At 43.2% G+C, this 25,136-nt stretch overlaps 1 long non-coding RNA gene across 1 annotated transcript in view; it reads left to right on the top strand.

Annotated features, from left to right (window-relative positions):
- The window catches only part of LOC130307362 (uncharacterized), a 77,138-nt gene extending 52,366 nt beyond the window's left edge, over nucleotides 1-24,772 (top strand). Inside the window, exon 5 of the long non-coding RNA XR_008856552.1 lies at nucleotides 24,539-24,772. This is a non-coding gene — a long non-coding RNA (uncharacterized LOC130307362). The remainder of the gene's footprint in view (nucleotides 1-24,538) is intronic.
- The last annotated feature ends 364 nt before the right edge of the window (nucleotides 24,773-25,136 follow it).

Genomic DNA, 25,136 nt, shown 5'->3' with positions numbered 1-25,136 from the left:
ATGCCGTCGAAACGTTACACTTGATATGGGTCAATAAAATCCCACTTTTGCACTTTATTGACGGGTGTGCTGCTGGCATTTTTTCACTTCTGGATTATCTACACAGTCTGCGATTGGGATTGTTTTTCTGCCTGCACCCCAAGACTTATTATTACAGTGGAAGTGCTGCCTATCCTTGGATTGATATATATATATATATATATATATATATATGATTGCAAAAAAGGCAATTTTTTTTGATAGATAGAGATTAGGCATAAGCGAATCGAAGCTGATGAACCCAAATTTGTTACAAATTTCATGAAATATTCTATTCACAATGGATGCGAATATAGCTGAAATTCTATAGTGCGAATCGCTTCATTAAACTCCATTTACTGCGGATCCACATGTCAGTACATGGGGCAAGGAACACTGGGAAGGGGGCAAGGCAAGGCGTTTCACATCCTAGTCATCAGTGTTCTGGTGGACAGAGAGCAGTGTTTTTTTTTTCACTGATAAGGATTTTTACTGCAGCCATTAACCTTCCAGTCACTTTATTCAGCATTGTATTACAGAGAGGGACAGATAGTTGTGTGTTGCCTCATACATTTCAACAAGCTGCCTCAACTTCATAACCCTTAGCAGAGGAAGCAGGAATAATTTTTCAGCGCAATTCTGTCTTTGTTCCACAACAAATCATCTGCTTGTTATACTAGTCTGTAAACGGTATAATACCCAGCAGTCCATTGCTAATTGTCTTTTACAGAGTGCTATTTTGTGTTTAGCACACAGCTTTTTTGTGCTGTAAACCGGTTGTTTACTGTTGGTGTTGTGCAAAAATAAGTTTTTTTTTAAGCGTACTGTACCGCATAAGTGCATACCACATACGTACATCTAAGTAGTGTACTATTTTGTACCTGTTAATCTGGCAAGGGCCTAGATACTGTGAAAGTCCAGGCAAAAGTAATCACCAGCTGGTGTTTTTCTAACATGCGTTTTTTTTAAGCTTACTGTGCCGCATTTTTCTGCCCTCATAAGTGCATACCACATACCTACACCTAAGTAGTGTACTATTCTGTACCTGTTAATCTGTCAACGACCTAGATACTGTGAAAGTCCAGGCAAAAGTAATCATCGGCTGGTGTTTTACAAAAATATAGAGTTTTTAAGCATTCTGAAGTGCATTTTTCTGCACTCATAAGTGCATACCACATATGTACATCTAAGCAGTGTACTATTTTGTACCTGTTAACCTGTCAAGGGCCTAGATACTGTGAAAGTCCTGGCAAAAGTAATCACCGGCTGGTGTTTTACTAAAATGTTTTGAAGTGTAGAGTAGCGCATTTTTCTGCCCTCATAAGTGCATACCACATACCTACATCTAAGTAGAGTACTATTTTGTACCTGATAATCTGACAAGGGCCTGCATACTGTGAAAGGACAGCCAAAAGTTAGCAAACGCTGGTGTTTTCCTCCAATACGTTTAGTAAGCATACTGTAGCACATTTTTCTGCCCTCATAAGTGCATACCACATACCTACATCTAAGTAGTGTGCTATTTTATACCTGTTCATCTGTCAAGGGCATACATACTGTGAAAGTGCAGGAAAAGTACTCACCGGCTTTTGTTTTTACTTAGATACTTTTTTAAGCGTACTGTAGCACATTTTTCTGCCCTCATAAGTACATACCACATACCTACATCTAAGTAGCGTACTATTTTGTACCTGTTAATCTGTCAAGGGCCTACATACTGTGAAAGAACAGCCAAAAGTAATCACCGGCTGGTGTTTTCCTCCAATACGTTTATTAAGCGTTCTGCCCTCATAAGTGCATACCACATAGCTACATCTAAGTAATGTACTATTTTGTACCTGTTAATCTGTCTAGGGCCTAGATACTGTGCAAGTCCAGGCAAAAGTAATCACCTGGTGTTGGCTGGTGTTTTACTTCAATACATTTTTAAACGTACCATAGTGCATTTTTCTGCCCTCTTTGTTTCACAACAAATGGTTTGCTGGTTATACTTGTCTGTAGATGGTATAATACATACCCAGCTTTCCATTCCTCATAGTCTGTGAAAGAGTGCAATTTTCGGTTTATTACACAGCGACTGTGTGCTGCAGCACTGTTGTGTACTGCTGGTGTTATGCAAAAATACATATTTTTTTCCCCCTTTTTTGGGAAACACCAAACCCCCCAAACTTTTTCAAAGGGCATGTTTTAAAAAAAAATACTATTTCACTTTTTAATCACTGCTCAACAGATGATAAGGGTGCTGACTTCATTTTTCACTTAAGAGCTGAAAAGTGTCAATTCATACAAGCCAGCAAACACATAACAATAATTTCAATCACAAAATCTTTCAAATATAAATAACAATTACAAAACAACACAATCATATATTGTGACTCCTAACAAACAAATATTTAAAATAGTTATAGACACTTTAAGCAAGTGCCCTGAGGAAAACTCTTGTATAAAAATGGAAAAATATATAAAAATAAGTACTTTGCTTATAAAAATGAAATACTGGCGAGACATGTTAACTTCAGATAATATAATGCAAAAACATACAAAAAAGTTAGCACAGTGAAGAAATTTTCATTCTTTGTTGTGGTTCTTCAGTTGCAGAACTAAGTTATATCATGTTTTCCTGTTCCTTCGATGAGCTAATGTCACTAAAAGACACAATACTTATGTTGTCATCAAATGAAGGATCATTTTCTTATTTTGAATAAGAGTGGTCAGGTGGTCATCTAATTATAAAGGAATTTTGGAATCTGTCATCTAATTTTAAAGGGATTTTGGAATGTGGGACACAGGTAAAAATAAGTATTTTTAAGTGTAGCACATTTTTCTGCCCTCATAAGTGCATACCACATACCTACATCTAAGTAGCGTACTATTTTGTACTTGTTTATCTGTCAAGGGCCAATATACTGTGAAAGGGGGGGGGGTTAAAATATATATATATCATTTAACCCCTTAAGGACCTAGGACATATCCAACTCCTGTCTCCGCCGCATGCCGGGCGAGGACTGGGGTGACTGCTGATATCTATCAGCAGGCACCCCGCGCAAATGCCCAGACCCCCCATGTCGGTGAATTCACACCGCCGATTTTCGCCGATTCTGGGTCATACGGGTCTATGGTGACCCGGAATATAAGGGGGATTGCGGTTGTCTATGACACCCACTATCCCCCTGGGATAGGAGTGAGGTGGAGGGGTGTCAACCCTCCTATCCCTGTTATTGGTTGCCAGAAGCGACAACCAATAGCAGATCAGGGGCAGGGGGGTTAACTTTCGGTTTTGGTTCGGTTTCCCCCTTCTGCCCACCCATAATAGGCGGGGCAGAACGGGGAAACCGACTGGGACCGGTGGCAGAAGATTCACTTACCATCCGGAGGCTGCAGGCGACGGTGATCTGCGGGCGGCAATGTTGTGTGGCTGGCTCCCTGGATCCTACGGAAGACGGTGAGTTGCCTAGCAACATCTGGAGGGCTACAGTCTGAGACCAGTGCAAATGTGCCCTAAAAACACTAAACTACACTACACTAACACGTAATAAAGGGTAAAACACTGCATATACACCTCCTTACACTGCCCCCCCCCCCAATAAAAATGAAAAAGGTATTGTACGGCAGTGTTTCCAAAATGGAGCCTTCAGCTGTTGCATAACAACAACTCCCAGCATTTCCGGATAGCAACTGACTGTCCAGGCATGCTGGGAGTTTAGCAACAGCTTGAGGCACCCTGTTTGCAATCACTGGCGTAGAATACCCCTATGTCCACCCCTATGCAATCCCTAATGTAACCCTCAAATGCACATGGCGCTCTCTCACTTCAGAGCCCTGTCGTATTTTAAGGAAACGGTTTAGGGCCACATATGAGGTATTTCCGTACTCGGGAGAAATTGCACTACAAATTTTTTGGGGGGGATTTACCCCTTATGAAGAGAAAAAGTTGGGGGCTACACCAGACTGTTTGTGTAAAAAATTTTACATTTTTACACTAACATTCTGGTGTTGCCCCATACTTTTTATTTTCACAAGCGGTAAAAGCAAAAAAAGACCCCCAAAATTTGTACCGCAATTTCTCCTGAGTACGGAAATACCCCATATGTGGGCGTAAAATGCTCTGTGGACGCACAACAAGGCTCAGGAGTGAGAGCGCACCATTTACATTTGAGGCCTAAATTGGTGATTTGAACAGGGGTGGGTGATTTTACAGCGGTTCTGACATAAACGCAAAAAATTTTAATACCCACATGTGCCCCCATTTTGGAAACTACACCCCTCAAGGAACGTGACAAGGGGTGTAGTGAGCCTTAACACCCCACATGTATTTGACGGATTTTAATGAAATTTGGAGAGGAAAATGAAAAAAAAAAATGTTTTCATTAAAATGCTGTTGTTACCCTAAATTTTTCATTTTCACAAGGGAAAATAGGAAAAAAAAGGCCCCCAAAATTTGTAGCAGTAATTTTCTGAGTAAGAATATACCCCATATGTGGATGTAAAGTGCTCTGCTGGTGAACTACAATGCTCAGAAGAGAAGGAGCGCCATTGTGCTTTTGAAGAGAAAATTTGTCTGGAATTGAAGCCCCGATAGTGCCAAAACAATGGACCCCCCCACATGTGACCCCATTTTGGAAACTACACCCCTCACATAATGTAATAAGGGGTGCAGTGAGCATTTACATCCCACATTTGTCTGACAGATTTTTCGAACAGTGGTACGTGAAAATGAAAAATTTAATTTTTCATTTGCACAGCCAACTGTTCCAAAGATCTGTCAAACGCCAGTGGGGTGTAAATACTCACTGCACCCCTTATTATATTTTGTTAGGGGTGTAGTTTCCAAAATGGGGTCACATGTGGGGGGGTCCACTGTTCTGGCACCACGGGGGGCTTTGTAAACGCATATGGCCCCTGACCTCCATTCCAAACAAATTCTCTTTTCAAAAGCTCAAAGGCGCTCCTTCTCTTCTGAGCATTGTAGTGCGCAAGCAGAGCACTTGACGTATACACATGGGGTATTTCCATACTCAGAAGAAATGGGGTTAAACATTTTGGGGGTCATTTTCTCCTATTACCCCTTGTAAAAATGTAAATTTGGGGAAAAAACGGCATTTTAGTGAAAAACTTTTTTTTTTCATTTACACATCAAACTTAACAAAAAGTCGTCAAACACCTGTGAGGTGTTAAGGCTCGCTGTACCCCTTGTTACGTTCCTTAAAGGGTGTAGTTTCCAAAATAGTATGCCATATTTTTTATTTTTTTTTGCTGTTCTGGCTTCCTAAATGCGACATGCCCCCAAAAACCATTTCAGCAAAATTTGCTTTCCAAAAGCCAAATCTGATTCCTTCTGAGCATTGTTGTTCGCCTGCAGAGCATTTTAAGTCCTAACATGGGGTATTTCCATACTCAGAAGAGATGGGGTTACAAATTTTGTGGGGCATTTTCTCCCACTACCCTTTGTAAAAATGGTAAATTTGGGGGGAAAATGCACTTTAGTGGAACATTTTTTTTTTCATTTACACATCCAACTTTAACAAAAAGTCGTCAAACACCTGTGGGGTGTTAAGGCTCACTGGACCCCTAGTTACGTGTCTTGAGGGGTGTAGTTTCTAAAATGGTATGACATGTGGTGTTTTCTGCTGTTCTGGCACCATAGGGGCTTCCTAAATGCGACATGCCCCCCAAAAACCATTTCAGTAAAATTCACTCTCCAAAATCCCATTGTCCCTCCTTCCCTTCTGAGCCCTCTACTGCGCCGACCGGACACTTGACATACACATATGAGGTATTTTCTTACTCGAGAGAAATTGGGTTACAAATTTTGGGGGGCTTTTTCTTCTATTACCACTTGTAAAAATTCAAAAACTGGGTCTACAAGGACATGCGAGTGTAAAAAATGAAGATTTAGAATTTTCTGCTTCACTTTTCTGCTATTCCTGTGAATCACCTAAAGGGTTATCACACTTACTGAATGTCATTTTGGATATTTTGAGGGGTGCAGTTTTTATAATGGGGTCATTTGTGTGGTTTCTCTAATATCAAGGCCCTTCAAATCCACTTAAAACCTGAACTGGTCCCTGAAAAATACCAATTTTGAAAATTTTGTGAAAAATTGGAAAATTGCTGCTGAACTTTGAAGCCCTCTGATGTCTTCCAAAAGTAAAAACATGTCAACTTTATGATGCCATCATAAAGTAGACATATTGTATATGTGAATCAATATATAATTTATTTGGAATATCCATTTTCCTTATAAGCAGAGAGCTTCAAAGTAAAAAAAAAATTCAAAATTTTCTATTTTTTCATAAAATTTTGGAATTTTTCACCAAGAAATGATGCAAGTGTCGACAAAATTTTTATCACTAACATAAAGTAGAATATGTCACCAAAAAAACTATCTCAGAATCAGAATGAAAAGTAAAAGCATGCCAGAGTTATTAATATATGAAGTGACAGTGGTCAGATGTTCAAAAAATGGCCAGGTCCTTAAGGTATAAATGGGCTGGGTCCTTAAGGGGTTAAAAACTTTATGAAATACTTTTCTTTAAAATTGAGATTTTTACAGTATATACATAAATGTTACTTCCTATGGAAGGGGTTATAGTTTCTTCCCCTAGAATAAGGCAGAAGAAACTAATAAGAAATGTGAAAGCAAATAAGATTAACCCCTTAAGGACACAGGGCGTATCCATACGCCCCCGTTTCCAATTCCTTAAGGACGCCCTGCGCATTTCCGGCCCCCGCCGCTAGCCGGAGGGGAGCCGGTGCCGGATGCCTGCTGAAATCATTCAGTAGGCATCCCGGCATATCGCCCAGGGGGGTCATGATGACCCCCCATGTCGGCGATGGCCGCAGATTGCTGAACAATTCAGCCCAGCGATCTGCGGTGGATTCCGGGTCATTCGGGTCTCCAGTGACCCGGTGACCCGGAATTACTGGCTGATCTCTGACGGCCCCGAACAGCCATAGCCAGCAGGGGTGAGGTGGCACTGGTGCCACCTCACGATCGCCCTGATTCGTCGGCTGGTTTACCGGCCGACCAATCAGCGCACCTGCTGCGGGTGTCACTCCCGCAACCCGCTCCGCCCCTCTTCCGGAGGACGTGAGCGGGTGCGGGAAGAAGACCCCGGGAGCTGGGGACCCCAATCCACGGCGTCCCTGTTGGGATCGGGGCCCCAGGAGCGGCGGCGAGGGACTGACCTGCAGTGCGGCGTGGATCCTCAGTTTGAGGTGAGTGACAGCCTCCTGCTGTTGCTTAGCAACAGCTTCCAGCATGCAAAAAGGGCATGCTGGGAGCTGTAGTTATGCAACAGCAGGAGGCAGACCACCACAACTCCCAGCATTCCCTCATGGGCATGCTGGGACTTATAGTTTTGCAACAGCTGGAGGCACATTTTTTTATGGAAAAGTGTACCTTCAGCTGTTGTATAAATACAACTCCCAGCTTGCACAATCAGCTAAAGTGCATGCTTGGAGTTGTAGTGGTGCATCTGCTGGTTGCATAACTACAACTCCCAGCATGCCCATTGGCTGTTGGTGACTGCTGAGAGTTGTAGTTTTGCAACAGCTGGAGGTACACTGGTTGTGAAACACTGAGTTAAGTGGCAAACCAGTGTGTCTACAACTGTTGCATGAATACAATCCCCAGCCAAAGTATGCCTCCAGCTGTTGCATAACTACAAGTCCCAGCATGCCCTTCTGCTGTCCTTACATGCTGGGGGTTGTAGCTTTTGCAACAGCTGAAAGCACACTGGTTGCAAAACACTGAATTTGTTACCAAACTCTGTGCTTCACAACCAGTGGGCCTCCAGCTGTTGCAAAACTACAACTCCCAGCATGCACTGATAGACCGTACATGCTGGGAGTTGTAGTTTTGCAACATCTGGAGGTATTCCCCCCCCCAATGTGAACGTACAGGGTACACTCACATGGGCTGAGGTTTACAGAAAGTATCCGGCTGCAAGTTTGAGCTGCGGCAAATTTTCTGCCGCAGCTCAAACTGCCAGCGAGAAACTACTGTGAACCCCTGCCCGTGTGACTGTACCCTAAAAATACTACACTACACTACACTAACACACAATAAAATAAAAAGTAAAAAACACTACATATACACATGCCCCCCTCCCCTCCCCAATAAAAATGAAAAACGTCTGGTACGGCACTGTTTCCAAAACGGAGCCTCCAGCTGTTGCAAAACAACTACTCCTAGTATTGCCAGATAGCCACTGACTGTCCAGGCATGCTGGGAGTTTTACAACAGCTGGAGGCCCCCTGTTTGGAAATCACTGGCGTAGAATACCCCTATGTCCACCCCTATGCAAATCCCTAATATAGGCCTCAAATGCGCATGGCGCTCTCACTTTGGAGCCCTGTCGTATTGCAAGGCAACAGTTTAGGGTCACATATGGGGTATCGCCGTACTCGGGAGAAATTGTGTTACAAATTTTGGGGGGTATTTTCTGCTATTACCCTTTTTAAAAATGTAAAATTTTTGGGAAACCAAGCATTTTAGGTAAAATTATTATTTTTTTTTTTACATATGCAAAAGTTGTGAATCACCTGTGGGGTATTAAGGTTCACTTTACCCCTTGTTACGTTCCCCGAGGGGTCTAGTTTCCAAAATGGTATGCCATGGGTTTTTTTTTTTTTTGCTGTTCTGGCACCATAGGGGCTTCCTAAATGGGGCATGCCCCCAGAGCAAAATATGCTTTCAAAAAGCCAAATGTGACTCCTTCTCTTCTGAGACCTGTAGTGCGCCAGCAGAGCACTTTTCACCCCCATATGGGGTGTTTTCTGAATTTGGAGAAATTGGGCTTCAAATTTTGGGGGGTATTTTCCGCTATTACCCTTTTTAAAAATTTTAAATTTTTGGGAAACCGAGCATTTTAGGTAAAGAAATTTTTTTTTTTACATATACAAAAGTCGGGAATCACCTGTGGGGTATTAAGGTTCACTTTACCCCTTGCTATGTTCCCCGAGGGGTCTAGTTTCCAAAATGGTATGCCATGTGTTTTTTTTTTTTTTGCTGTTCTGGCACCATAGGGGCTTCCTAAAGGTGACATGCCTCCCAAAAACCATTTGTCGCTCCTTCCCTTCTGAGCTCTCTATTGCGCCCGCCGAACACTTTACATGGACATATGAGGTATGTCCTTACTAGAGAGAAATTGGGTTTCAAATTCAAGTACAAATTTCCTCCTTCTTACCCCTTGCAAAAATTAAAAAATTGGGTCTACAAGAACAAGCGAGTGCTATTCCTGTGAAACACCTAAAGGGTTAAAACACTTACTGAATGTCATTTTGAATACTTTGGAGGCTGCAGTTTTTTATAATGGGGTCATTTGGGGGGTATTTCTAATATGAAGGCCCTTCAAATCCACTTCAAAACTGAACTGGTAACTGAAAAATAGTGAGTTTGAAAATTTCAAATGAACTTTGAAACCCTCTGGTGTCTTCCAAAAGTAAAAACTCATAAATTTTATGATGCCAACATAAAGTAGACATATTGCATATGTGAACAAAAAAACAATTTATTTTGAATATCCATTTTCCTTACAAGCAGAGAGCTTCAAAGTTAGAAAAATGCTAAATTTTCATTTTTTTTGATCAAATTTGGGGATTTTTCACCAAGAAAGTATGCAAGTTACCACAAAATTTTACCACTATGTTAAAATAAAATATGTCACGAAAAAACTTTCTCGGAATCAGAATGATAACTAAAAGAATTCCAGAGTTATTAATGTTTAAAGTGACAGTGGTCAGATGTTCAAAAAATGCTCTGGTCCTTAAGGTAGGTGAAAAAGGGCTCAGTCCTTAAGGGGTTAATAAAACAAAATAAAAGAGCCAATTAAGGACACACCAAATTTTTATTCTTCTGCAAACAAAGAAGAGACTACAGCTCCTATGTTCCCAACATTAAGAAGAAAAGCATTTGCTTTATGATTCATATTAAGCAGCCTGAGACATTTTGAATCTTTGTGCCGGGAAGTACCTATATTGTCTACTGAAGTTTTCCATGCCTTGCCCCCATAGGGGACTATTTATAGCAATCATTTGATTGCTATTACTGCTCAGTGCTATGCACATAGCATAGCACTGATCAGTGTTATTGGTGATCTTTTGCTCTGGTCTGCTCAATCTCAGACCAGAGCAGAAGACCCAAGGAGATGGACGGAGGCAAGTGAGGGGACCTACGACCGCCTTTATGGATGATCGGATCCGCGTGGGAGCACCGCGGGCAATCCGATCATCCATTTTGGTGACCGCAATGCCGCAATTGCTGTGATCTGTATTGATCACAGCACCTGAGTGGTTAATGGCACACATCAGCACGATCGCTGATATCAACCGGGACCTGCCGCGCTTGACACGAGCACCACTCCAGTGCTCGCAGTGATGTAAAGGGTGTAAATGTATGTCCTTGTGCGTTAAGTGGTATTCTGACATTTTCTGATTATAAAGGAATTTTGGAATCTGGGACACAGGTAAAAATAAGTATTTTTAAGCATACTGTAGCACATTTTTCTGCCCTCATAAGTGCATACCACATACCTACATCTAAGTAGTGTAGTATTTTGTAATCTGTCAAGGGTCTATATGCTGTGAAAGGAAAGCCAATAGTACACACTTGCTGCTGTTCTAGACAAATACTGTTTTAAGCTTAGTGAAGAGTATTGTACTCCCCTCATATACGCAATAAGTATGTCAGGCAGAGTAGTACCAGTACAGTGGAGTTGCAGAGGCCTAAAATTATCAGGTGCAGGCAAAGGTCGCAGTAGTGTAGGGGCGTGTGGCAGCCAGAATCGCAGGTCTGAGCTCCCGGTGTCAGCTAGCGGTCGTGTCTCGACCAGCAACCCAGTAGCCGTGATTGATCGGTTCACTCGGTCATCCACTTCATCCCAAGTGACATCAGAAACCACCAGTCAACAGTCGTTGGGTTCCTCAGACTCAACCCTCAGTTGGCATAGCCCTCATGCTGTTGCTGCCACCTCACAGCTTTCTCATTGTCCAGCCATGTAACATGTGACTCCTTGTTAAATTTGGTCCTGTGTACCCACACGCAGGGACCTGGGGCACTAAAACTTAGGAGTTAAAATTTAAATTTTAAAATCCTCAATTTCAATATCTTAATTTCAACAGTCTCCTCATGCTTCAGCCACCTCCAGGCTGTGCAATTCAGCCACTATATGGTCTCCTCATGCTTCAGCCAACTCCAGGCTGTGCAATTCAGCCACTATATGATCTCCTCATGCTTCAGCCAACTCCTGGCTGTGTCATTCAGCCACTATATGGTCTCTTCATTCTGCCACAAATTCCAGGCAGTCATTCAGCCTAGGGCTGGGCGGTATACCGGTTCATAGCGAATACCGAAATTTTTGTGCTGCATTCCCTCTCGGGAATGAATGAATCAGCGCTGTGCTGTCCCCACATCGAGGAGCTAATCCTATTTGTCCTGCAAGCGCTGTTCTGCCCCCCCCTCGAATTAATTATTAGCCCAGCGCTGTCCCCATCAGGGTACTACTCACATGTCACCCACATGCGCTGCCCCCCTTGTCCTGTTCGTTGCGGCCGCTGGCACTGACACTCTATACCATTGGTCTCCAACCTGTGGACCTCCAGATGTTGCAAAACTACAACTCCCAGCATGCCCGGACAGCCGTTGGCTCTATACTGTGCGGTATCCCTATGCCCGGGCTGCAAAAAATAGACAAAAAAAACTTTAACTCACCACCCGTTGGTCCGGTACTGGCCTCACATTTTTCCTGGGGACGGGAAGGTCGGACAGCCGTCAGCCTATCACCGACCGCAGCGATGTTCCGCCTCCACTGGTGATAGGCTGAGCCCACTGTCATGTAAGAAGCCGGCTTCTTACATGACAGTGGGGTTAGCCTATCACCGGCCGAGGCGGAACATCGCTGCGGCCGGTGATAGGCTGACGTCTCTCCGACGTTCCCGTCCCCAGCATAAGGCCGACGTAGGTGCGTTAAAGTTTATTTTGTTTACCTTTTGCAGCCCGGGTATAGGAATACCGCACAGTGTAGAGTGTCAGTGCCGGCGGTCGCAACGAACAGGACGAGGAGGACAGCACTTGCGGGTGACATATGTGAGGATTTTCCCCAATGGGGATGTGGGCTGATAATTAATATGGGGGGGGGGGGGGCTAGGAAATACCGTTATATACCGTGGAACCACCAAAAGTTAAAAATATACCGTGATACACACATTTGGTCATACCACCCAGCCCTAATTCAGCCACTATATAGTTTCCTTATACTGATACCATGCAGGCTCTGTCATTGTGCCGCCATATGACTCCTTGTTAAATTTGGTCTTTTGTACCCACACGCCGGGGCGGGGGACACTAAAACTTGGGAGTTAAAATCTTGATTTCAAAATCCTCAATTTTAATTTAAAAATATTAAATATCTATTTAAAAATCTTACATTCCAATGGTCTCCTCATGCTTCTGCCAACTCCAGGCTGTTTCATTCCGCCACTATATGGTCTCATCATGCTTCAGCCACCTCCAGGCTGTGCCATTCAACCAATATATGATTTACTGATGTTGCTAGCTACCATAAATTTTCAATTTAAATTTCAAAATTCCTCTTTTAATCTTAGGGATTGTGAAGCCCTAGTGTCTACTCATGCTGCTGCCAGCTCCAGTCTGTGCCATTCAGACACTATATGGTCTCCTCATGCTTCAGCCAACTCCAGGCTGTGCCATTCAGACACTATATGGTCTCATCATACTGATGCCATCTCCAGGCTTTGTCATTGTGCCGCCATGTGACATGTGACTCCTTGTTAAATTTGGTCTTTTGTACCCACACGCCGGGGCCCAAGGCACTAAAACTTGGGAGTTAAAATTTCAATTTTAAAATCTTAAATTTCTATTAAAAAAATTATCTTAAATTTCAATGGTATCCTCATGCTTCAACCACCTCCGGGCTGTGCCATTCATCCAATATATGTTTTACTGATGCTTCAGCTACTTCCAGGCTGTGCCATTCATCCAATATATGTTTTACTGATGCTTCAGCCACCTCCAGGCTGTGCCATTCATCCAATATATTGTTTACCGATGCTTCAGTCAGCTCCAGTCTGTCATTCAGCAACTACATGGTTTAGTGATGCTGTTGGGCCTAAGACATTACCTATATATGTTTATGGTAGCACTAGGTACCATACATCTTCACTGGAAATTTCAAAATTCATCATTTAATCTTAGGGTTTGTGAAGCCCTCTTGTGTACTCATGCTGCTGCCAGCTCTAGTCTGTGTCATTCAGCAACTATATGTTTTAGTGATGCTGCTGGGCCTAGGACATTACTTGTATATGTTTATGGTAGAACTAGGTACCATACATCTTTAATGGAGATTTCAAAATTCATCTTTTAATCTTAGGGATTGTGAAGCCATAGTATCTACTCATGCTGCTGCCAGCTCCAGGCTGTGTCATTCAGCAAATACATGGTCTCCTCATACTGATGCCACCTTCAGGCTCTGTCATTGTGCTGCCATGTGACATGTGACTTGTTGTTAGATTTGGTCCTTTGTACCCACACGCCGGGGCCTGGGACACTAAAACTTGGGAGCTAAAATTTCAATTTAAAAATCATAAATTTCAATTTAAAAATCTTAAATTAAAAAATCTTAAATTTCAATGGTCTCCTCATGCTTCAGCCATCTCCAGGCTGTTCAATTCAGCCACAATATGGTCTCCTCATGCTTCAGCCAACTCCAGGCTTTTCCATTCAGACACTATATGGTTTCCTCATGCTTCAGCCAACTCCAGGCTGTGCCATTCAGACACTATATGGTCTCATCATACTGATGCCATCTCCAGGCTCTGTCATTGTGCCGCCGTGTGACACGTGACATGTGACTAAATTTGGTCTTTTGTACCCACAAGCCGGGGCCCGGGGCACTAAAATCTTAAATTTCTATTTAAAAAATCTTAAATTTCAATGGTCTTCTCATGCTTCTGCCAACTCCAGGCTGTGTCATTCAGCCACTATATGGTCTCCTCATGCTTCAGCCACCTCTAGGCTGTCTCATTCGGCCAATATATGGTTTACAGATGCTGCTGGGCCTGGGCCTAAAAAATGTCATGGTACCACTAGCTAAGATAAATATTCAATTTAAATTTCAAAATTCATTTTTAAACTTAGGGATTGTGAAGCCCTAGTGTCTACTCATGCTGCTGCTAGCTCCAGGCTGTGTCATTCAGCAACTATATGGTCTCCTCATGCTTCCAACACCTCCATGCTGTTTCATTCAGCCACTATATGGTCTCCTCATGCTTCAGCCACATCCAAGCTGTGTCAATCAGCCACTATATTGTCTCCTAATGCTGTCAACACCTCCACGCTGTGTCATTCAGCCACTATATGGTCTCCTCATGCTGCCAACACCTCAACGCTTTTTCATTCAGCCACTATATGGTCTCCTCATGCTGCCAACACCTCCACGCTTTGTCATTCAGCCACTATATGGTCTCCTCATGCTTCAGCCACATCCAAGCTGTGTCAATCAGCCACTATATTGTCTCCTTATGCTGTCAACACCTCCACGTTGTGTCATTTAGCCACAATATGATTTCCTCATGCAGCCAACACCTCCACGCTTTGTCATTCAGCCACTATAGGGTCTCCTCATGCTGCCAACACCTCCACGCTTTGTCATTCAGCCACTATATGGTCTCCTCATGCTGCCAACACCTCCACGCTTTGTCATTTAGCCACTATATGGTCTCCTCATGCTGCCAACACCTCCATGCTGTGTCATTTAGTGATGCTAGTACCGATGCCTGTAATCTGCAAGTCATACTGAATAACAGTATTATGTCACTACTCCAGCACACTCCATATGTGTCACGATTCGGCTTCCAGGTAGTGGATCCTCTGTGCCAGAGAGGGATTGGCGTGGACCGTGCTAGTGGACCGGTTCTAAGCCACTACTGGTTTTCACCAGAGCCCGCCGCAAAGCGGGATGGTCTTGCTGCGGCGGTAGTGACCAGGTCGTATCCACTAGCAACGGCTCACCTCTCTGGCTGCTGAAGATGGGCGCGGTACAAGGGAGTAGGCAGAAGCAAGGTCAGACGTAGCAGAAGGTCGGGGGCAGGCGGCAAGGTTCGTAGTCAGGATGGGTAGCAGAAGTTCAGGTACACAGGCTTTGGACACACTAAACGCTTTCACTGGCACAAGGCAACAGGATCCGGCAAGGGAGTGCAAGGGAGGAGACTAGATAAAGGCAGGGAGCAGGTGGGAGCCAATTAAGCTAATTGGGCCAGGCACCAATCATTGGTGCACTGGCCCTTTAAGTCTCAGAGAGCTGGCGCGCGCGCGCCCTAGAGAGCGGAGCCGCGCGCGCCAGCACATGACAGCAGGGGACCGGGACGGGTAAGTGACCTGGGATGCGACTCGCGAGCGGGTGCGTCCCGCTGTGCGAATCGCATCCCCAACGGCCAAAACAGTGCAGCGCTCCCGGTCAGCGGGACTGACCGGGGCGCTGCAGGGAGAAAGACGCCGTGAGCGCTCCGGGGAGGAGCGGGGACCCGGAGCGCTAGGCGTAACAGTACCCCCCCCCTTAGGTCTCCCCTTTTCTTTGACCGGCAACTGCCTCCCCTGGGATGAGGACCCCGGGAAAGAATGGAGGGTTTCCTCAACGGCAGGCAGTACAGCAGGAGTGGGAATGGGGAGGGAGGGCAGAGGGCGAAGCCGGGCACGGGGCAGTGTGACACCAGGACGGGGGCCATGAGGAGGCACAGAGGTTTGCCTGACGGGACTGGGAGGGGGGGAGAGGCACTTCCTATGGCAGGCAGAGTCCCAGTTCTTTATCTCCCCGGTGGTCCAATCAAGGGTGGGGGAATGAAGCCGGAGCCATGGCAGACCGAGGAGGACCTCAGAGGTACAACTGGGGAGAATGAAGAACTGAATCCTTTCGTGGTGGGGTCCGATAGACATCAGGAGGGGTTCTGTGCGGTAACGCACGGTGCAGTCCAATCTGGCTCCGTTGACCGCGGAAATGTAGAGCGGTTTGGCGAGACGGGTCACCGGGATGCAGAATTTATTGACAAAGGACTCCAAAATAAAATTCCCGGAGGCACCAGAGTCCAAGCAGGCCAAGGCTGAGAGGGAGGAGTTGGCTGTAGGAGAAATCCGCACGGGCACCGTGAGACGTGGAGAAGAAGATTTAGAACCAAGAGATGCCACACCCACGTGAGCTGGGTGCGTGCGTGCGTTTCCCAGGCGTGGAGGACGGATAGGGCAATCCACCAAGAAATGCTCGGTACTGGCACAGTACAGACAGAGATTTTCTTCTCTACGGCGATTCCTCTCTTCCTGGGTCAGGCGAGACCGATCCACTTGCATGGCCTCCTCGGCGGGAGGCCCAGGCATAGACTGCAAAGGATGCTGTGGGAGAGGTGCCCAGAGATCTAAGTCTTTTTCCTGGCGGAGCTCTTGGTGTCGCTCAGAAAAACGCATGTCAATGCGGGTAGCCAAATGGATGAGTTCTTGGAGGTTGGCAGGAATCTCTCGTGCGGCCAGCACATCCTTGATGCGACTGGATAGGCCTTTTTTAAAGGTCGCGCAGAGAGCCTCATTATTCCAGGATAGTTCAGATGCAAAAGTACAGAATTGTATGGCGTACTCGCCAACGGAAGAATTACCCTGGACCAGGTTCAGCAGGGCAGTCTCAGCAGAAGAGGCTCGGGCAGGTTCCTCAAAGACACTTCGGACTTCAGCAAAAAAGGACTGGACTGTGGCTGTGGCAGGATCATTGCGGTCCCAGAGCGGTGTGGCCCAAGACAAGGCCTTTCCTGAAAGAAGGCTTACTACGAACGCCACCTTAGACCGTTCTGTAGGAAACAAGTCCGACAACATCTCCATATGCAGGGAACACTGAGACAAAAATCCACGGCAGAGTCTGGAGTCCCCATCAAATTTGTCCGGCAGGGACAAGCGGAGGTTAGGAGCGGCCACTCGCTGCGGAGGAGGTGCAGGAGCTGGCGGAGGAGATGGTTGCTGCTGTAGCAGGGGCAGAATTTGCTGTAACATGGCGGTCAACTGCGACAGCTGCTGTCCTTGTTGGGCAATCTGCTGCGATTGCTGAGCGACCACCGTGGGAAGATCAGCGAGACTTGGCAGCGGCACCTCAGCGGGATCCATGGCCGGATCTACTGTCACGATTCGGCTTCCAGGTAGTGGATCCTCTGTGCCAGAGAGGGATTGGCGTGGACCGTGCTAGTGGACCGGTTCTAAGCCACTACTGGTTTTCACCAGAGCCCGCCGCAAAGCGGGATGGTCTTGCTGCGGCGGTAGTGACCAGGTCGTATCCACTAGCAACGGCTCACCTCTCTGGCTGCTGAAGATGGGCGCGGTACAAGGGAGTAGGCAGAAGCAAGGTCAGACGTAGCAGAAGGTCGGGGGCAGGCGGCAAGGTTCGTAGTCAGGATGGGTAGCAGAAGTTCAGGTACACAGGCTTTGGACACACTAAACGCTTTCACTGGCACAAGGCAACAGGATCCGGCAAGGGAGTGCAAGGGAGGAGACTAGATAAAGGCAGGGAGCAGGTGGGAGCCAATTAAGCTAATTGGGCCAGGCACCAATCATTGGTGCACTGGCCCTTTAAGTCTCAGAGAGCTGGCGCGCGCGCGCCCTAGAGAGCGGAGCCGCGCGCGCCAGCACATGACAGCAGGGGACCGGGACGGGTAAGTGACCTGGGATGCGACTCGCGAGCGGGTGCGTCCCGCTGTGCGAATCGCATCCCCAACGGCCAAAACAGTGCAGCGCTCCCGGTCAGCGGGACTGACCGGGGCGCTGCAGGGAGAAAGACGCCGTGAGCGCTCCGGGGAGGAGCGGGGACCCGGAGCGCTAGGCGTAACAATATGCATGTTAGAACACAGCAAAGTGTTCTACTCCCCCTATTGAGCCTCTCTGTAATCCAGAAATAGCCGTTTTTAATATAGATTTGCTGTGAATAAATTTGGATCGAACCACATTTTTTCGAAAAATTTGGCGAATCGTCCGAATCGAATTTTTCAAAAGTTCACTCATCTCTAATATAGATCCTGCATCTGACAGCCTTTGTGCCAAATGCTGCACAGGGAACATTTGGCAAATGTACAGTATATCCTGTTTTAACTAGGTTCTGCCAATGTAGGCAGTACTTTGTCCTTCGCAATGATATTATTTTACTATTGTATTGAACATTTAATTCTTATAATATACATATAATTCTTTTGAAAAGATATGATTTCTTTTTATCGTAATTCACCGTATACATCGGTTAAATGTCACCTTTTAGGTATTTGCTATTTCAAGTAAAAGTACTTGTTAAAATATTATGGAACACACAGTTTAATTGGAAATTGGAGCTTGCCAACTCATCACATCTGCAGTATTCATTGTGTATTTACATTAAGGAGTAACATTTAAACACAATCCTTTCCCCCAATGCCTCTGTTTAAAAAATATATTTCTGCTGAAGTAAAAGGCAAGCATATAAAACCACATGATGCATATTATTCTCAGTCTGCTTTGAATTTCTTCTGCAACTCTATTGCCAAAAACTATTATTATGTCATTAGTCCATAGTTCTTGCCAGTGCTAAATACTAAATTGTTGCAAAATGTTATTTACCACATCTTAAAAATGAATGTATACTTTTAAATTAGTTCATCTTTTTTTTTTTTTTTTTTTTTATAAAGCATTTTGGTTAATAGTATTGAATCATTTTTTCAAAACATAAATAGTAAGCAAGCACAAAAGAAAGAGCTATAGTAAACGTATTGGGAAATAAGCCAAAACTATGACTATAGTATTGTAAAACCTATAGTGCAAGTCTGAAACGTAAAGGGGGAGATTTATGAAAACATGTGCAGTGGATCAGATTACATTTATCATTTTTTAGAGGCCTTTTCCAAAATTAAAAAAGAAATCTGATTGATTGCTATGGACAAGGTATATCTCTACTTTACTTGAAATTAGCAATTGGACTGGTATATTGACAAGGTGCGCCAATTTCCAGATGGACTTCATAATAGGGTTGTGACGGTAATTACTTTCTAGACAACTCTAACTCCAATACAGAGGGGGGGGGGGGGGGGGGTGAAAGTATTTAGTCCACCACCAATTGTGCAAGTTCTCTCACTTAAAAAGATGAGAGAGGCCTGTCATTTTCATCATAGGTATAACCTCAACTATGAAAGACATAATGAGAAAAAAATCCATAAAATCACATTGTCTGATTTTTTATTAATTTATTTGCAAATTATGGTGGAAAATAAGTATTTGGTCAATAACAAAAGTTCATCTCAATACTTTGCTATATACCCTTTGTTGGCAATGAGAGAGGTCAAACGTTTTCTGTAAGTCTTCACAAGGTTTTCACATACTGTTGCTGGTATTTTGGCCCATTCCTCCGTCTTCTCTAGAGCAGTGATGTTTGGGGCTGTCGCTGGCCAACACAGACTTTCAACTCCCTCCAGAGGTTTTTTATGGGGTTGAGATCTGGAGACTGGCTAGGTTACTCCAGCATATAGAATAGGGGGGGAGCAAATATATATATATATATATGTATATATATATATATATATATATATATATATATATATATATATATAAAGACCTATGTGTCAGTTTAGTATTGCGTAAAGGAAGAAACACTTGGTCATAAAAGCATAATTTTATTAGTATATAATTTCAAAGAAAGTTAGCACATCTTTAGTAGTTATAAACGAGATACAAGAATTATACAGTTTAATCAAACACAGCTATTCCTAGGTGTTAGGTAGGTCACCAGGGTTGGGCTGCACTGGCCCTTCTAGTCCAATAGGACCCCCTACCTGTTACTGCGGGGAGGTCCTCCTAGAGAGTGCCAACCTGCAACAGGAACCTCCTATCTCTCCCTGATGCTGGAGGCAATGGAGGCACCGAGTACAGTGTATACAGCAAGCCACCAGTAACAAACTAGCTGGTTTGTAAAGCCTCCGCAATTAATTCGGTGAGTATATAGTTTGCAAGTACATAGGTATCAGTAAAACACTTGCATACAATATTGATACAAATCAAGCCACATTTTTCCAACGTGTTTCGTTGTGACGCATTTTTTATGGCAGCACAACTCTTCAGGGACAAGTGTATTTAGGCAGGAACGTAGTATTTCCTGTCACTTATCTCACTGAATACATATATATAGTCGTGATACGATGAACAGAGGTATAAATAATAATATGTAGATGTGCTAGGATAAATAAGCCCAGGTAGGATAGGTAGGTGATGGTTTGGTGAAAATATTCCCTCTTTAGAGTAGGTATATTGCCGTCCTGTGGGTGGATGAAAAAAATGAAACTAGTAATTGCTGTAGTTGCTTAGATATATGCATGTGAGTGCGTGGATAATGTACAAGACCTACCTCTCGCTGATATGGCAGGTATGTAAGTGCAGCGTGGTCATGCACAGACTGTTAAGGCCGACAGATAAAAACTTGTATAAGGCTGATATGAATAGGTCTACCTGAAAATAGTTGTTGTATTAGAAGTATTTGATGAAGCGGTGAGAAACTACAGAAAATATATATATGAGTAAAGGTAGAAAGTATGGTACATAAATTTACCTTTGATGTGAGGGTTATTCTCATATGGTCACCCACAAGGAGATGATCCTTACCAATTGGTTAGGGCTATGCCTGTGAGTAAATGGTTGGGTCTTAATCAGGGGATAATACATGCCAGATAAAGTATCTATTGTGTATACTAGAAAATCTATATCTATAATGTTATAGAGAAATATAGGGTAAAAATATAGGTTACTCCAGCACCTTGAAATTCTTGTTACGAAGCCACTCCTTCGTTGCCCTGGCAGTGTGTTTGGGATCATTGTCATGCTGAAAGACCCAGCCACGTTTCATCTTCAATGCCCTTGCTGTTGGAAGGAGGTTTTCACTTAAAATCTCACGATACATGGCCCCATTCATTTTTTTTTTTTACATGGATCAGTCGTCCTGGTCCCTTTGCAGAAAAACAGCCCCAAAGCATGATGTTTCCACCCCCATGTTTCACAGTATGTATGGTGTTCTTTGGATTCAACTCAGCATTCTTTCTCCTCCAAACACGACGAGTTGAGTTTTTACCAAAAAGTCCTACTTTGGTTTCATCTGTTCTTATGACATTCTCCCAATCCTCATAGCAATAGAAATCCAAACGCCACACTCAGCTTTCTTGCTTCTCCTAGTTGCTTTAGTGATTATTAAACATGAAATCACAATTTCTTAGGCAAGTGATGCCAAAAAGTAGAATATACAAGATGGAACAAACATAAAAATAAATCACCCAAGGTGCACCTTCAACTGACAAGCTAGACACTCTTCAAGCTGTTTGGAGATTTTCAGCCCATGTCGGGGCTCTCTTCAGCTGGACTACCTTCCTCTCACGAAGGGGAACAGAGTGGAGCTTGCATTGACACTTAAAAGTGTCTAGTGTGTCCGTTGAAGGGGCACCTTGGGTGATTTATTTTTGTTACATCTTGTATATTTTACTTTTTGGCATTACTTGCCTAAGAAATTGTGTTTTCATGTTTAATAATCACTAAAGCAACTAAGAGAAGCAAGAAAGCTGAGTGTAGAATTTTGATTTCTATTCCTATATGGACTCTAAGTGATGCAATTTATATTTTTATATTCTCCCAATCCTCTTCTGGATCATCCAAATGCTCTCTAGCAAACTTCATACGGGCCAGGACATGTACTGGCTTAAGCAAGGGGGACACATCCCAGCTCTCTGCAGGTCATTCACTAGGTCCCCCCGTGTGGTTCTGGGATTTTTGCTCACCGCTCTTGGGATTATTTGGATACCATGGGGTGAGATCTTGTGTGGAACCCCAGATCGAGGGAGATTATCAGTCGTCTTATATGTCTTCCATTTTCTAATAATTGCTCCCACAGTTGATTTTTTCAAATCAAGCTGCTTGCCTATTGCAGATTCAGTCTTCCCAGCCTGGTGCAGGTCTACGATTTAGTTTCTAGTGTCCTTCGACAGCTCTTTGGTCTTGGCCATAGTGGAGCTTGGAGAGTAACTGTTTGAGGTTGTGGACAGGTGTCTTTTATACTAATAACAAGTTCATACAGGTAACGAGTGGAGGACAGGGGAGACTCTTAACTCCTTAACGACACAGGACGTATATTTACATCCTGTGCCGGCTCCCGTGATATAACCCTGCGTCATATCAGGTCGGCCCCGCCGGCCATCAATGGCCGGGACCTGTGGCTAATACAGGACATGACCAATCGCAGTGATGCTCTGTATGAACCCTTCAGACACGGCGATCAAAGTTGACCGCCGCGTCTGAAGTGAAACTGAAAGCATCCCGGCAGCTCAGTCAGGCTGTCCGGGAACGCCGCAATTTCATCCCGAACAGCTTACAGGACACCGGGAGGATACCTACCTGCCTCCTCTATGTCCGATCGGCGAATGACTGCTCCGTGCCTGAGATCCAGGCAGGAGCAGTCAAGTACCAATGACAATGATCAATGGCATGTTAATACATGCCAGTGATCAGTGTAAAAGATCAGTGTGTGCAGTGTTTTAGCCCCCTATGGAGGCTATAACACTGCAAAAAAAAGTGAAAAAAAAGTGTTAATATATGTAATTTAACCCCTTCCCTAATAAAAGTTCGAATCATCCCCCTTTTCCCATAAAAAAAAACCCAGTGTAAATAAAAATAAACATATGTGGTGTCACCACGTGTGTACATGTCCGAACTATAAAAATATATCATTAATTAAACTGTCAATGACGTACACGTAAAACAATTCCAAAGCCCAAAATAGCGTATTTTTGGTAACTTTTTATACCATTAAAAAATTTATAAAAAGCAATCAAAAAGTTTGATCAAAACAAAAATGTTACCGATAAAAACTTCAGATCACGGCGCAATAAATGAGCCCTCAAACCGCCCCATACGCGGAAAAATAAGAAAATTATTGGGGTCAGAAGAGGACATTTTTAAACATATAAATTTTCCTGCATGTAGTAATGATTTCTTCCAGAAGTACGACAAAATCAAACCTATATAAGTAGGGTATCATTTTAACCAAATGGACCTACAGAATAAAGATAAGTTGTCATTTTTACGGAAAAATGCACTGCGTAGAAACGGAAGCCCCCAAAATTTACAAAAGGGCGTTTATTCTTCAATTTTGTCGCACAAAGTTTTGCTGTAGTTTTTGGGTAAAATTACTAATGTCACTGCAAAGTTAAATTGTGGCGCAAAAAATAAGCCATAATATGGAAATTTTAGGTGGAAAATTGAAAGGGTTATGATTTTTTAAAGGTAAGGAGGAAAAAAACGAAAATACAAAAACTTAAAAACGCTGAGTCCTGAAGGGGTTAAAGAAGAAGTTACAGGTCTGTGAGAGCCAGAAATTTTGCTTGTTTGTAGGTGATCAAACACTTATTTTACCAAATAATTTACCAATTAATCCATTAGAAATCCTACAATTTGATTTCCTGTATTATTTCCCCCTAAATTCTTTTTTCCCACTGTATGTGTCTTTGCTGCCGCTATAAAACTCAAAAGATCAACATTTTAACATTTCATCATCTCAGGCTATGTTGGGAGTTGGAATTTTACCTCAGTGGAAATGCCACTGGTAAGAAGCTACTGCCAATAATGTTGTTTCCTACTAGCCTATGTACAATGTTACTCAGTGATCATGTAAGTCCCATACATTTACATTTTTAGTTGACACCATTACCTATGTAAAGCGCAATTGCAAATATTTTTATGCTTAACAAATATGCAGCCCATAACACGATAGCAATATGTTTTAGTGTTTTTTTTTCACTATGTACATGCAATTCTGAGCCTTTACATGGTACAGCTTTTGGTATTCAGTAAATACAAAGTTCAGCTCACCTTCAATGCGGATGTGCACGGACCTGCACCCGACTCGGTACACACAAGACCAGAAACACCACACGATCCAGCACATCAAGATTTTTTGCAGCTTTATAGGAAAACGATTCTCTACACAGATAAAACCACTCTCTACAGCATCAAATGAGTTAGCACATGCATGCTCTTAATCTGCGAAGAGTGTGCATGTGCTCAAAATGTGTTTGATGCTGTAGAGAACAGTTTTACCTGTATGTTGTTTCAATTGAATTTCAAATAAAGCTGCAAAAAATCTTGAAGTGCTGGATAGTCGTGTCGTGATTACAGCTTTTGGCCTTGTACTTGGTACAGTTACCTAGAAGACCAGCGTGAGGCTCCTGCACAGAGTGTACATATAAAATTTACCGGGACCAGGCAAAATGCCCCTTCAGAACAGATATTTAGAGCAGAAATGTATTTTAAAAACAAACAAACTAAAAAACAGACACTGATACACATCACTATTTTGCTATGGGCTCGCTAAGAAATATACTTACAGTATACGTTTTCCAAGAGTATCTGGACTACAGTGACTGCCCTAAAGAGGTACCTTAAAACTGAATTTCTTCCTTACCCCCATTTTTTTATTGCCACCAGGTGTTGCCATTCGGCTCATCCATTTATAGGGCTCGAAAATCAGCATGGTGCCAAAAGTTGGCAGGTGAGTATGTCGAGGAAAAAAACTAATGGAAATGGTGAATGTGGCAGAAGCAAAGGAATACAATACAAGAGAAATACAAGAAAAGTTTAAATCCACCTTTTTCCATTTTTCAAATGACATATTGTAAACAAAAATAAACATAATCATATTATTTATGGCCATGTTCAGAAATGTCCGAACTATTATATTATAAAATATTGCACTAATAAAAAATACACAAGAATTTTAAGCAAATATATTTTCTTACAAAAAGTTACAATTCTCAAAAGTATTTAAATTAAATTTAAATAAAATAAAAATCTATATCAGTTGAGTATGGTTGTAATTGTATGGACCTACAGAAAAAAATAATGTGTATTAATCATAAAGTGCAATGCGTAAAAACAAAACCACCAAAAGTAATTTTATTTTGCCCCCCAAATTTTATTTTCTTTAGCTTCACCATAGATTTTGTGGTAAAATCAGGGATTTTATTACAAAGTACAATTGGTTCTGCATAACATAAGCCCTTATATGCCCTGTAGGTAGACAATT

Source organism: Hyla sarda, chromosome 1, assembly GCF_029499605.1.
Source record: "Hyla sarda isolate aHylSar1 chromosome 1, aHylSar1.hap1, whole genome shotgun sequence".
In the NCBI taxonomy this organism is placed as follows: Eukaryota; Metazoa; Chordata; class Amphibia; order Anura; family Hylidae; genus Hyla; species Hyla sarda.
This window is presented reverse-complemented; position numbering and strand designations above follow the sequence as displayed.